Genomic DNA, 13,110 nt, shown 5'->3' on the forward strand with positions numbered 1-13,110 from the left:
TCCTTGAGGGTCCGCTTGACTCGGTGGATGCAGAACCCACAGCCCCATGCTGTGTGCTGTGCTTCATACATGTTAATAGCTCCGTGCTCAGACCTTTCCATCACCAGCACAACCGGGACGCCGTGGCATTCTCCTGGCGCACGGTGTCCTCTCTGGGTGCCCAGAACCCAAATCCAGCCTCCCAGAAAGCGCCCGGCCTGGGTCTCCCCGCCACGCCCCCCTCTGGCCTCTGCAAAGGAGGAACTTTCTCAGCCTCTCTGGCTTCAGTTTTCATGCTGGACAACACGGAGCTGGTGCACTTTCTTCCCAGAGAGCTATTAAGATCACGTTAGAGCGCATTATTAAATTCCTGCTTAGAAGTGAGTCCTGAAGTAATGCAAGCGTTCTTCTATCCTATTCCTTTGAAATTCTACTGGATTTTCCCTCCTCACTTGAAACAACTGGTTGTCCTTGCATCATTCCCTAAGTAATTCTTTCCTTAGATACTTATACATGTTGGCTTTTTTTTTTTTTTTTTAATTATCTGTACAGAGCAGGGCCAGCTGCAGGCTCGCTTGTGTGTTCTGTGAGCTGCTTCATCCTTCAGCCCCTTTGGCTCCTGCTGGTTCTATGACAAACTGGGGATTGAGCTTTGGGGCTGACCCCTTCAACGGAGCCTTGACCTAGAACTCTCACGTCCTCTGCTCCCCCTTCCACCTGCTGACACCCGGCTTGGCGTTCCCCTGCTGTTTGTATCCTGTTTGTTTTTCCAGGACCAAGGGTGTCGCTGGCGAGCTCTGTGGGAGACTTCTGGAGTGTCCCCTGCAGGGGGGACCGGCATGCGGTGGTGCACCCTGCTCCCCCAGGATGCTCCCACACAGTCCCCACAGGAGCTCTCCAACTCCGGCCTCCCCGATCGCATCTCCCTCTGCCCCCTCCTTCAACTCCTGTCCTTCAGTTTTATGAAGGAAATTGAGTTTGTCTTTTGTCCTTTGTGAACTAGGGTCTTTCTGTTTTGCTGCTGTTTTATTCGTTTGACTCTTACATCTTCCCAGATCCTCATGGCTCAGAGGCAACATCCACAGCCTCCTTGCCTGCCAAGGACAACCCTGCAGGCCCTTGGTGGGTGCTAGATGTGGACGTCTCTCCAGTCCATCATGTGACCTGTTCTCCATCTTAAAGAGCCCCACGTCCACTGCCTTGGGCAGGCGTGCTGTGGTCTGTCCTTTCACAGATGAGCTTCTCAACACAAGGTCTAACGAGCCAATTCTCCATTATCCTTGTTCTCTGTTCCCGAAGGTCACCTTCAGCTCCCAGGACAATGTCCTGTCCCCCAGAGTCCTTGGGCTTTGTCCTGAGACCTCCGCCTCCAGCAACCATCCTCAGACTGATGTGCGCTTTGGGCTCCTACGCCCGCACTGGCCGTCTCCTGCCACTGGCCCTTTGCCCGGAGGCCCCCCCACAGCTGCCACCACCAGTTACGTGACTCCCGTCTTCTGCCTGATTTCACTCTGAGTTATTTGAATGCCTCTCCCACCTCCAGATCACGCCTGGAAGGTGGCTATTCCGGCTCCCGGCCCTTTATTTGCACGCATCCAGAACGTTTCTGTTCAGATGCCTCAGCTTAAACTCAGCATGTCAGATGCTGAACCCACTTCCCCACCAGGTACCTCCCCCATGACTCAAATCCCAGTGTGCCTTCGTGGGTGTAGCTGGCTGGGATGTGACCCACCCTTCCTCCTTCCTCTGTTAGCGTGTGCCCATCAGAGTGTGATTTTCTAGAAACGGGAGGCTGTGTCCCTTTTTCATTTTAAATGTATAGCAAGAAAATGTCTTATACGATCGAGATATCTGTTGCATTAACTCAGTCATCAGAACCTGTTATGTCTTCTTTCCAATTTGGTGGCCTTGGACTTAGAGGGACCACGAAGAAAGGCTTCGGTGTTAGCCTCGCCCCCGCCTGTTCTGCTTCTGGCTCATTGTGTCTGTGTGTGTCTGTGTGTGCATGTGCAGGCGTGCATGCCTGTGTATGTATGTGTGTGTGCATGTGCAGGCGTGCACGTCTGTGTGTATGTGTGTGCATGCGTGTGTGCGTGCACGGGCGTGCACGTCTGTATGTGCATGTGTGTGTGCGTGTGCAGGCATGCACGTCTGTGCGTGTGTATGCCTGTGTGGTTATTTATATCTGTATAAGTAATTTTGAAACTAAACTCAGTCCATCAGCGGTCTGTCTTCTGAGTGTCTGCTCGAGATGCGGTGGGTCCCCTCCCCGAGGCCTCGCCGCATCTGTGGGACAGACCGGAACGCTGGCAAAGCCTGCGAACATCACGCTGTCCTCTCCTCGGGCCGGCGTGCGCCCACAGCTCCGGCCCTTGGTCATGCCCCGCGGTTGCTGAGATGCGCACCTGTATAAAACAGATAAGGTTTGTGGAAAGCAGGTGAGGTGTGAAGAGTGCGCACATCATCTCACTGAATTCTTACGACTGATGACAAGGAGATCACCGTGCCCTGCATGTGGAGAAGGAGCCCCTGGACCGAGGTCTGTGCTACCTCGGCCTCCATTCCGTCCATATTCCTCTGTGGGTCGCTCCTACCGGTCGAGTGCGCTCACGGGAGATCCCTTGGCCTCTACACGCAGGTTCCTCTTTGCCTTCCTTCCGTCCGGTCCGCCTGCCTGACCGCGCTCCGCACGCCTCCCCCCCCGCCCCACAGGACTCCACCTGGTGTGCAGCGCGCCCTTCGGCAAGCTCCGTAGGCTCAGCATCCACTTCAGGGTCCGTGAAAGAGCGTCGGTGAGGTTTTGCTCCAGGGCTGCTATGAGGTGAGCTGGAGTAATTTATATAAAGCGCTTGCACCGCTGGTCCCAGAGTAGTTGCCCAACGAAGGTCAACATTTACCCTTTGTGGGTCTTTCTCCAAAGTATAACGACTTCCTGGAAACACGCTGCTGATAAGTCATCCATTGACTTTAGCATTGATTTTCCGTTATCCTGAACTTTTGTTCAAGCATGTTGTTAGTATGCTTTTGCCAAGGACTTACTGCCTTACAATTAGATGAGGAGCTTCTTGGAAGCAAAGAGCCATGGCCCCTGACACGGTTTAGCACAGTGCTCCTCAGGGTGCCTTCTGGAACCCCAGCCTCCGTAGGAGAGATGGTACCAAGTTAGATATATGTTTATTATATGCATATTGTGTAACCAATTAATATAGAACACATAATTTTATATATAACAAAAACAATTATGTATTTGTTAATCATTACAAACATTTACAATATATAACATGTACAAGATGTACATTTTGTAAAATTTGAAAAAGTATCGAAAAGTGTATATAATAAAATACAAATTGCCTATAGTCTTTAACTGACCTCCAGAAGAGTATCTCAGAGTAATATATATATATATATTCTTATATATACACACACACACATATCTTACATATATATAGTGTATTTTATATAATCTCTATTTTATACATCTATATTATATAGAATAGTATTAATACATTGAATGATACCTATGATTTTGCAAATTTTACCAGGATTATTTTTGTGATGATAATGCATACAGCCTATTAAACAGCGCAGAAACACATAAAACTCACTGATTTGATCTTTTAATTTCTTAGGTGTTGACTCAGAGTGTCAAGGCCCAGCTCCACAGTGTGAGCTGACTCTGACTCTCTGCAGATGAAAGGTGGAGACGCGGGGGAGCAAAATGGAGAGCCCCAGACAGAGAACTTGATAAAAAAAAACCCTGCATTTGTGACAGCAGGAAACACAGCAGTGTCTTCTGAGCTCTGGACGGTGCAGCTTCCCTCTATCTCTCCGTGCTGTCTAGGTGTTCAGTGAGCGCCAGTAGCCATGGGGGAGACGGGTCATTAATCTTGGTTAGGGCTGGCTCCTCGCTGACACAGCGCCCTGTCCCAGAGCACTTTGCCCTCTTGACGCCCAGAGATCCTCCTCCTGCCAAAGAGAGAGCCCATCGCATAGATCATTAAAATCTTTAAAATCCTAAAATAAATGTATTTATTCACTTCCACAAGGGTACAGAGAGCGCATTCCAGGCCGTTATTTTTAAAGCCTGCATTGCTGAACACGCCCGTACGAGCAAGCCTCAGGCTTCGTTAGGACTGATTTGATGAATTGTTCCCCATCTCAGCACAGACAGGAAGACCGCGAAGACCCACAGAAGCAGCCGCTGCGACTCCTGTTGGAACACATTCTGAGAAAGCGCAGGTGAGGGCTTGCAGCGGGAAAGGGAAAGGAAGGGAGCGTGCCCAGGGCAGCAGGGGCACGGGATGCCGGTCTGGCCGCCATCGTGGCAAAGCCCCCCGTTGCTCTTGAGGACAACCCTGGTAAAGACCGCCAATCAGACATCAGCAGGCTGGTGTCAAGAATGCACATCAGACAGGTGAGCCCCAGTGGACACCAGGGGGGTAGCTCATCTGCCTGTTAGTAGCTGACTGCTCCGCGCAGGTTCCTGTCCTCTTTAGAAAGGGGCTCTTGCTCAACTCCTGCACGGATGTGGGAGTCGGGCTCAAGTTATGAAATGCTTGGCTCGTTTTTAAACATGTGTTTCCTTAAGAGACTCTTAATAGAAAGGGAACAGAAATGTTTTCCTTGACTTTGTTATTTCTTAACCCATAAACTCTGGGAGATGGAAGTCAACCAGGCTCACAGCAATCGCATAAAATATGAGTCGAGTTGCAAAGTGTTCCCGCTCCAATCAACAAACAAAAATGCAGAAATACATTTTTTGTTAAGCTTGGTTTCTGTTCAAATTCAAGCATGACCTGTTGTTCAAAATTTACTTCTCTGATCTCAGGGTGTGTTATCTAGGTTTTCCCTAAATTGCCTTGTGTTATTTCTGGTAAACAGAGGTACCAAAGCCCCAGTGCCCTGGCTCCACCTTGAGTGCACCAGGGAATTCCCCACCAGGGAATAGGGCCGGAGAGGGACCAGCTGATCTCAAGTGATGGCCGGGTGGTGCAGGTAGTCAGTTAGGAGGGGTGGGGTGTGTAGCTGCAGGCTGCTCACTGTCCACAGCCAGAGCAGGGACCTTCCCAGACTGCTGTGCTGACCCCCGGGAGCCATGGGCACGCCCTTCCCTCTGCTGTTTATCAGCCACACTACTACATGGGTTTCATCCATGTCGGGGACCCCCCACGGCACCGCGCCTGCCTGTCTCTGGACAACCCTCGGTCATAGAGACGGAGCTGAGTTCTGTGCTGGGGCCTCCCCAGCTGCTCTGGGTCAGTGCATCCCCAAACTGGACTGTAGGGGCAGAGGTCCACGCTCAGCATCCCCGACCGCAGTGAGGCTTTGCAAAGCTGCTCTGAAACTTGCACCGTTGACCAGAAGAGAGGGTCTTGGTAAGGACTCCTGTGCATTCCCAGTTCTTAAATGATTGTCAGTGTTAATCAACAAAAATGTTACTCCACTACTTGCATACATATATATATGATTCTCTGTGAGGCTGAATATACTTTCATATTTACAAAATCATCCATTTGTCTGTCTGTGAATTTTTATTTATTTTTTTTCTAGACTTTTGGTGGACGCGTTCATGGCTTACTTACTGCTTCGAGCAGCTCGTCTGTGGAACTGGACACTATCTGCTGGCAGCAGAGGTCGAAGGGCTCCACACTGCGGTCCGGACGGGCTGCTGTATCCGTCGAGGACCATTTGTCCTGGGGTCTTGCCTTCCGCCCCTGGCTGTGCGCGAGTTGGCGTGTGGGTGTGTGTGGAGGCGCTGAGGTGTGTGCAGTCCTCGGTTTCCCCTGCACCAGCACCTGGCTGGGAAGAGCCAAGTGCCGCTCCAGGGCCTCTGGGCCAACACGCAGGTCCCCGGGCAGGGCATGCGCAACTCTGGGTCTCAGGCAGGATTGCTGGGCACACGGTCATTTCTGCCTTTTATAACACTGGAGAGCCTTTGTGTACCTGACTTCAAATAGAGCATAATTTCTCATGTACGTTGACTCCAGGGTGGCTTTAGCCATTTGTGCGGCTCTTTTCAAAGCCTTTGGGTCCAGTGTGGGCATTTCTTCATTTGTGAAGACAAGAGTGAGGGCACACAGGGGCAGGGCGCCCCAGGCTCAGTCTCGCACCCCTGTGACCGCCGGCCCGGCTCCTTTCTCTCCGCTGACCTGCTGGCTCGCGCCTCCTGACCTGTGACACCCTCCAATTGTTATCTAATCAATTCAGCCGAAATTAAAAAGGTGTATTTGTATTTGCTTTAACACCCTTTCCCAGGGATGTTTGCGGCTCTGACCTTTCAGTATTGGATTCTGCTCCTGATAGCACACGGCCTGCCAGAACGTTCGGCTAATAAATAATGAAGCACCTTGTGAGGAGGGAGCGGGTGCGCGGAGGGCCGGGCGGGGGGCCCGCTCCTCCCAGAGTCCCAGGGCTCCTTGTGGAAAACGAGCGTCCAGGCGCTGCCAGGAACCACACTCTCAGGTTTTTGTGGGTTATTTCCAGTACATTTACCCGATTTACAGGAGCTGGAGTTTTATTCTTTTATTGGAGTGAACTACGTGTTGCACAAAACTGACCAATGTACCATTTAAAATGTGTAACCCCCACGAGTATTTTCAGAACTTTCCCATAATCCTAAACAGACACTTGTGCCCATTACATGGCCACTTCCAACCCCATCCTGCCTCCAGGCCCCGGAAGCTTCTCCTCGCCTTGTATCTCTACGCTGCACGCAGAGTCCCGCAGCACGTGCCCTTTGTGTCTGATCCCTCACTTAGCGTAATGCTTTCAAGGTGCGGCCAAGTCTCGGTGTGGATCAGTACTTCACAGACAAGAGGTTGGTGTTTAGTATTTTCATTTCTCCCGCCACATACAAACAAGTTAGGAATTATTAAGGGAAAATGAAAAACATTTTAACATCAAATCAAAAAGCCTGTAGCATGTGTAATCCTTTGAAAATAGAAGACAGGCTCAGCTGCTTTGGTGTTCACAAAATTAAAAGTTTCCTTGGAGGAAGTTCCTGGAAACTAACGACAGTTAACTGTAATGAATATTACAAGGTCTAAAGGATCATTGATCCAGCTGTGTGTGCATTAGAACCCGGACCAGGAGAAGACCGTGTGTCTAATTACTACCAACATTGTCATGTTTTTGTCACTGCAAGTTTCTAGCCTGGAGTCACAGCTCTGTGCAACTGGTTAGCATTACAAACTTGAACAAATATTTAATCAAAGGTATGAGAAAATATAAAACAAATTATGATAATACATGAGGATGATAAATAGCCGATTTTTAAATATATATATAATTAAGTCATTATTTTTAACTAGGGAGCTGAAGAATCCATAGAAAAAAGTTAAAAGTAGCCATGTAGGAGCCTGGTAGAGCTCTCATGTTGACCAGACATCCTGCTGTTTCTGACCTATGGGTCCCTCGGTGCCTATGTCCGAAGTAGTTGCTAGACTGTCTTTCCTGCCTCATCACGTCCTCACTCCATTGCTGAAGTCCTGGAGGCTCTCAGGAAGAAGGGACGCAGACCAGATCTTCCTGGGGTCTCAGGGTCATAAGCAAAGGATCTGGTGCCAGACAGGTGAGGTATAAACTGATGAACATAGTAAATAAAGGAGTGGAGAGTTGAGTGATCTAGAGAAGGCTGTCTGCATAGAGCTTCCTGGAACATGTCCACCTTCCTATTGAAGCATCCAGAAGAGACCGTGTCACTCACAGATGACACCTTGGCACTTGGGTTCAATGATACAGAGTCACATAGCTCAACATCCTCTGAGCCCAGCCCCCTGCTGGGCCACATCTATCAACTCCTAGGGGCTAAATTATGTGATCCTTAAGACTCTTTTAGTTCTTAGACCTCAAGTTTGTCTCTGGTTGAGGCAACTAACAGGACAATAATGGTGGTGGTGGTAATGGTTGTTGTTGCTGGGGATGATGGTGAGAAATGGTGATGATGATGGTGATGATGATGGTGATGATGGTGATGATGGTGATGATGGTGATGATGATGATGGTGATGATGGTGGTCGTGGTGTTGGTGGTGATAATGGTAGTGGTGGTGATGGTGGTAGAGATGGTGGTGATGATGATGATGATGGTGATGATGGTGATGGTGATGGTGATGATGATGATGGTGATAATGGTGATGATGGTGATGATGATGGTGGTGGTGGTGATGGTGATGATGGTGATGGTGGTGGTGATGATGGTGATGATGATGGTGATGATGGTGATGATGATGATGGTGATGATGGTGATGGTGATGATGGTGATGATGGTGATGATGATGGTGATGATGGTGATGATGATGGTGATGATGGTGATGGTGATGATGGTGATGGTGATGAGGCTGATACGAATAACTTTAATTTATTGAATTCCTACTATACATTGGGCCCTGCAGGAGTTCTCTGTTTTCCTCACTCTCACAGTAGAAAAGTGTAATCTTCCTTGTGCATGAGGACACAGATCAGCTAGAAGAAGCAGCTGTTCAGTGTCCCCAGCTCGGAGGCAGCGGAACTGACTGGCAGGTCTCCCTTTGCCTCTGAAGTGCTTGATGCTGATTGCTGGAGGGACTAACTGTGAGCTCCTTCCTTTTCTTTATGATGCTCAAGATGTGCCAACTGGGCTAAGAAGCACAGGCTTTTCAACCTCTCCATGTTTGACCTGTTATAGAATGGATTTCCTCCCTCTGCACATACTTCTTCTGGTCTATGGTCTGTTCTTTCCAAGTGTTGTTTAAACACAGTTCCTTTCTCACCCCCTTGCTCACCTCCCCTGACTTCTCTCTGATGTGCCACTATACAGTGTTCACCTGCCTTCCTTCCTCCATGTTCTCCCAGGGCCAATGGCTGTGAAATTCAAGGTGAGAGTCGGAGTTGCAGATAGGAAGTATAAACATGATATGTTATTAATATAGATTGAAATGAAGGAAACTTTCTTGCCGCAATCTCACATTATTTTAAAGATATGGACACACGGAGTTCTCTATTTTAAAGCAATGCTTTTGTATTTTTGGAAAATAGTTGAAAAAAAGGTAGAATTTAAAGAAGCATAGATAAAGAATTTAATGTCCATGTAAAGCTAATCCTTTGCTATTGTGATTAATTAAAAACATCTTTACAGCAAATGAAATTTTCAGAGCACTGTCAACATTTGACCACATTACTAGAACATTGACAACTTAAGATTTTTCTCTCGAACGTTACATGACATCCCCTCCCCACCTTGTGACTCTGCATCAGTATGAATATAACAGAGAGGGAAGATTATTACGTTGTGGGACACTGAATTATTTCTACTATTTCAGCAGAATATTTTATTCAAAATCACACAAAAATAAAAATTTTTCATTATAATGTTAACTACTTTTTGAGGGGGAATAATGCTTTACGTTTGCTGAAAATCTGGTCTCTGCATAATAATGTATTTTTCTATTCATTTATTACATATATTAAATTGACTTTCTCCCTCTACACTGCTGACTTTTATTGTGATCTTAGATGAGTACAGTAACTCCAGAGCAATGCCTGGATTGAAGTGGCTTAGCTGGTTAGATACTAGAAGTAAGTATGAAAAAAAAAAATGAAACAGTTATATCTGATCCCATGAGGAAGTAAAGATAAAGAATATGGAGAGTAATACGTGTCTCCAAGATACAAAAAGTACAGCAGAAGGTAAAGATTCTGGGAAGAGCATCAGCCTCTCTCTGTGGCTGGCTGGCCGTAAGCCTCAGCCACTGTGGCCGATTCACTGGGATAACGGGCTAGGAGGTAGAGGAGGAACTCCCTTTGTATGACCTGTTACAGGGTGAGTGACTGCTAGACTCTAAGCTTCTTGAGGCTGATGACTTCTCTTACATTTCCCATGGAGCCCAGGAAAACAATGCACATGGAATAGATGATCTCTAAGTGATTGCTGATTTGTCTCAAAATGATCTTTAGAGGTCTGTATGTAATATAATTTTGCCATTTTCTTTAAACCTCTGTGCATTATAGCTGGGTAGCTCAAGCATCAACTAGCTTCTCTTTTTTTCTCCTTTCCGATTTTGTACATGGGTCTACAAATGTATGGATTTTGTAACAGCATTGCACATGAAATTACTTAAAATGATTTACAAACATTTACACACACACACACACACACATATTTCCTGAACATTCAGGACCTTTGCATCACAGAAACGTAGTAAATGAGATGACTGTTTTGACAAATTGAAAATGTTTATAGCTGTTCAGGAATTTGGCAAGAAAAAGCTTAAGTTGTATATTAGAAGTCCCTGAGTTTCTACTGGAAAAAAAATATTTTTTGACTAAGAAAAAACTGTCTTAAAATGGCAAATTTAACACAGACCATCACATGATGATATTATGGTAAAGTATCTTATATTTTCTCACTTACTCCAGGACAATCTATTTCTCTCAAGTGCCTGGGTAGTTAACTTAGCTGGTTTTGAATGGACACTTCAAGGCTTATGATACCAATTGGAAGTAGTAGTCAGCTCCATGAAATAGTGAGGAGAATGCTTTGCCTGTAATATGGAGATAGATTTTTGTAGAGGCGGTACTGATAGGTGAGGCTAAAAACTATGTTGGAGGAAGTGCCACTTTCAGCATAAAGGAGCAGGCACTTACCAAATAAATTCTCCAACATGTAAGAGCTGTAGGTTCTGGGTAAAATATGGAGACAACTAGCTGGCCCTGGGGACACTGAACAGTGTCTGGGATATAATCCAAAATCACTCGACATAAAAAGATAGAGGAACATATCTCAAGGGAACGTCTCAAGGGAAAAGACAACAAACGCCAACCCCAAGATGACTCAGATGCTGGGTTTATGAAGCAAGAACTTCAAAGCCACCATCACAGGTATGCTCGGTAAGAAAAAGAAAGATATTTTGTAATGAATGAAAGGACAGGACAGCGTATCAGCGAAACTGAATATATACACATTAAAAAACAAAATTGAATTAATATACATTAAAAAAACAATAGAAATTTTAGAAGTGAACAATCTGAAAAAAAACATCATTGGTGGACTTCATTATAAATGGAGATAACTGATGAAAGATTCACTAACCTTGAGACCAGATCAATGATGATCATCCAATATAAATAAGAAAGAAGAGCAGGAAACTAGATCTCAGAAGAAGAGGGAAGAGAAAACGGGACAGAAAATAAATGTTCAGAAATTAACTTAAAGTTAGAGTGTGATGATCAGAATGCGTGGGAAAGACTTCAGACTCTGAAATGGAGGGCCTCCAGGGAGTTTTGCTCTCTGGGGCTATTTTGGAGTAGTAGCTAAGCATGCACTGGGTTGGTCCAATAGCAGGTGCTCAGAGACCAGCTGGTCGCTGCCATGATTTTCTTGGGAATGGTAAAGGCAGAAACTAGCCCATGGTGGGTGGGAACAGAGATAAAGACACTATTTGAGAAACTCTTCTGAAATTGAATCTACAGAACATGATTTTGTTAAAGGAAAGTGATTAACAATGACTTTGGGGTTTCGGATCTGGGTGGATGGATAATGTTTCCATTAAATAAGATGCAGTGTGTTATGGGGCGAGGGGAGTCCTAAGGGGGTAGGCAGCATAGGAGGAAGCTATTTACTGGGCATGAGCAATAAGCTCATCTTGCTCCCCTACCTCATTTACCAAACACAGCTCTGTATGATTTTGTTTTCTATTTTTATAATATATCTGTATGCTCAGAGGATGAAGATTTGTTCTCACCAATGATGAGAGCAAATTAGGTATGTGGGCCCTAAAGGTAGTGTCCATATCCTTGGGTAAGACTTGAACAGGCTTCTGTGGACGGTTGTCACTCAAAGATATTGGCTTCCACAGCCCCTAATACAGCCAAGCTAGATGGCCTACTGCAGCGGGATAGGAAGCGAATGGAGGGTCACATGTGACAGAACTTAGCAGTTTCACATGGCCACCTTTTCAGGCGAACATGGCATCACATGACCAGCCCACCTGGGCCAGGATGGAGATGGCAGAGCTTCCCTACAGACATCAGAAAAATGGCAGGAAGGCATCCAGGAGTCAGTGGGCGAATACTTCTCCCCTGGGCAAGGGCCAGTGTGAGCAGATCAGGTTCCATCTCAGGTGGGGGACTTAGAGACGGAGGACAAGGGCATATCCCCATAGGATGGGTCTCCAGTTGTGTAGAGGGAACGAGAGACGAGGGCCAAGGATGGAGAAGACAATTCTAGCTGTTCAAAGCAGAGAGGCCTGGAAGTTCGTTTAGGACCAGGGTGGAAAGGAGAGCCTTGGCTGTCCAGGGGCCACAGGGTCAAGGCACATGGATTTTGGAACAATGGAGGGGCAAATGGTCTGTGTGTGGACAGCCCTCCAGAGGGAAAGCCAGATGGGCTTAAAGTTCTCTATGAATCTGACATGCAGTGTTTAAAAATCACCAGTGTCTTGGAAAAGGGATCCAGGACAACCTCTCTGGACCACAGGACATTCCAAGCCCAAATTATGCTTTTTTTGTTCCTTCGTTTTGTTTTGTTTTGATCCACACAGTGTCTGCTGTAACATTTCACACTGCAAATGATTAGAAATCTGGGTATGCTCGCCTAGCCACATCCAATAAGACTGAGGACCCCCAGTGGATCCATGAGGAGAGTGCAGAGGGCTGGCAGCCCTGTGGGTGACTGAGGCCATAGGCCAGGTATGGACCAGCAAGGTTGCCGTGGCCTCTGCCAGGGCCCCTGTGTGGAAGTGCTAGCCCTCTGCAGGACAAACCAGAAAGGCCCATCTTTCTGGGAGCCCAAGGATGACAGCCCAAGCATGGACCCTTGCGCAGCGCATGTGCACCTTTTATCCCGCCTATGTGGTGAAAACCCGTAAGCCCTTGCTTTCCCTTCTGAAGATCCTCTCTGTCTTCTCAGCAGTGGTGGTGAGGGGGAGCTCTATCCATATGCTCTGAGTCTCTTCATGGACAAGAGAAAGACCTGGCTTAACTGCCCCCGAGGAGAATTATTCCATGCAGTTTAGGCTGAAGTTTGCAGGTGCGGGTCAACACCTTCTGGAGTTCTTGTGCTCTCAAGCCTCGCGACGGGCAGTGTTGGTCACAAAGCCAGCTATTTCACACTGGACCCCGAGGGACTACTGAGGCCTGGCCCTGCTTGCCTGTG

Source organism: Mirounga angustirostris, unplaced genomic scaffold (genome assembly GCF_029215605.1).
Source record: "Mirounga angustirostris isolate CCGP_5_RB_7025 unplaced genomic scaffold, mMirAng1.0.hap1 SCAF_7, whole genome shotgun sequence".
Lineage (NCBI taxonomy): Eukaryota > Metazoa > Chordata > Mammalia > Carnivora > Phocidae > Mirounga > Mirounga angustirostris.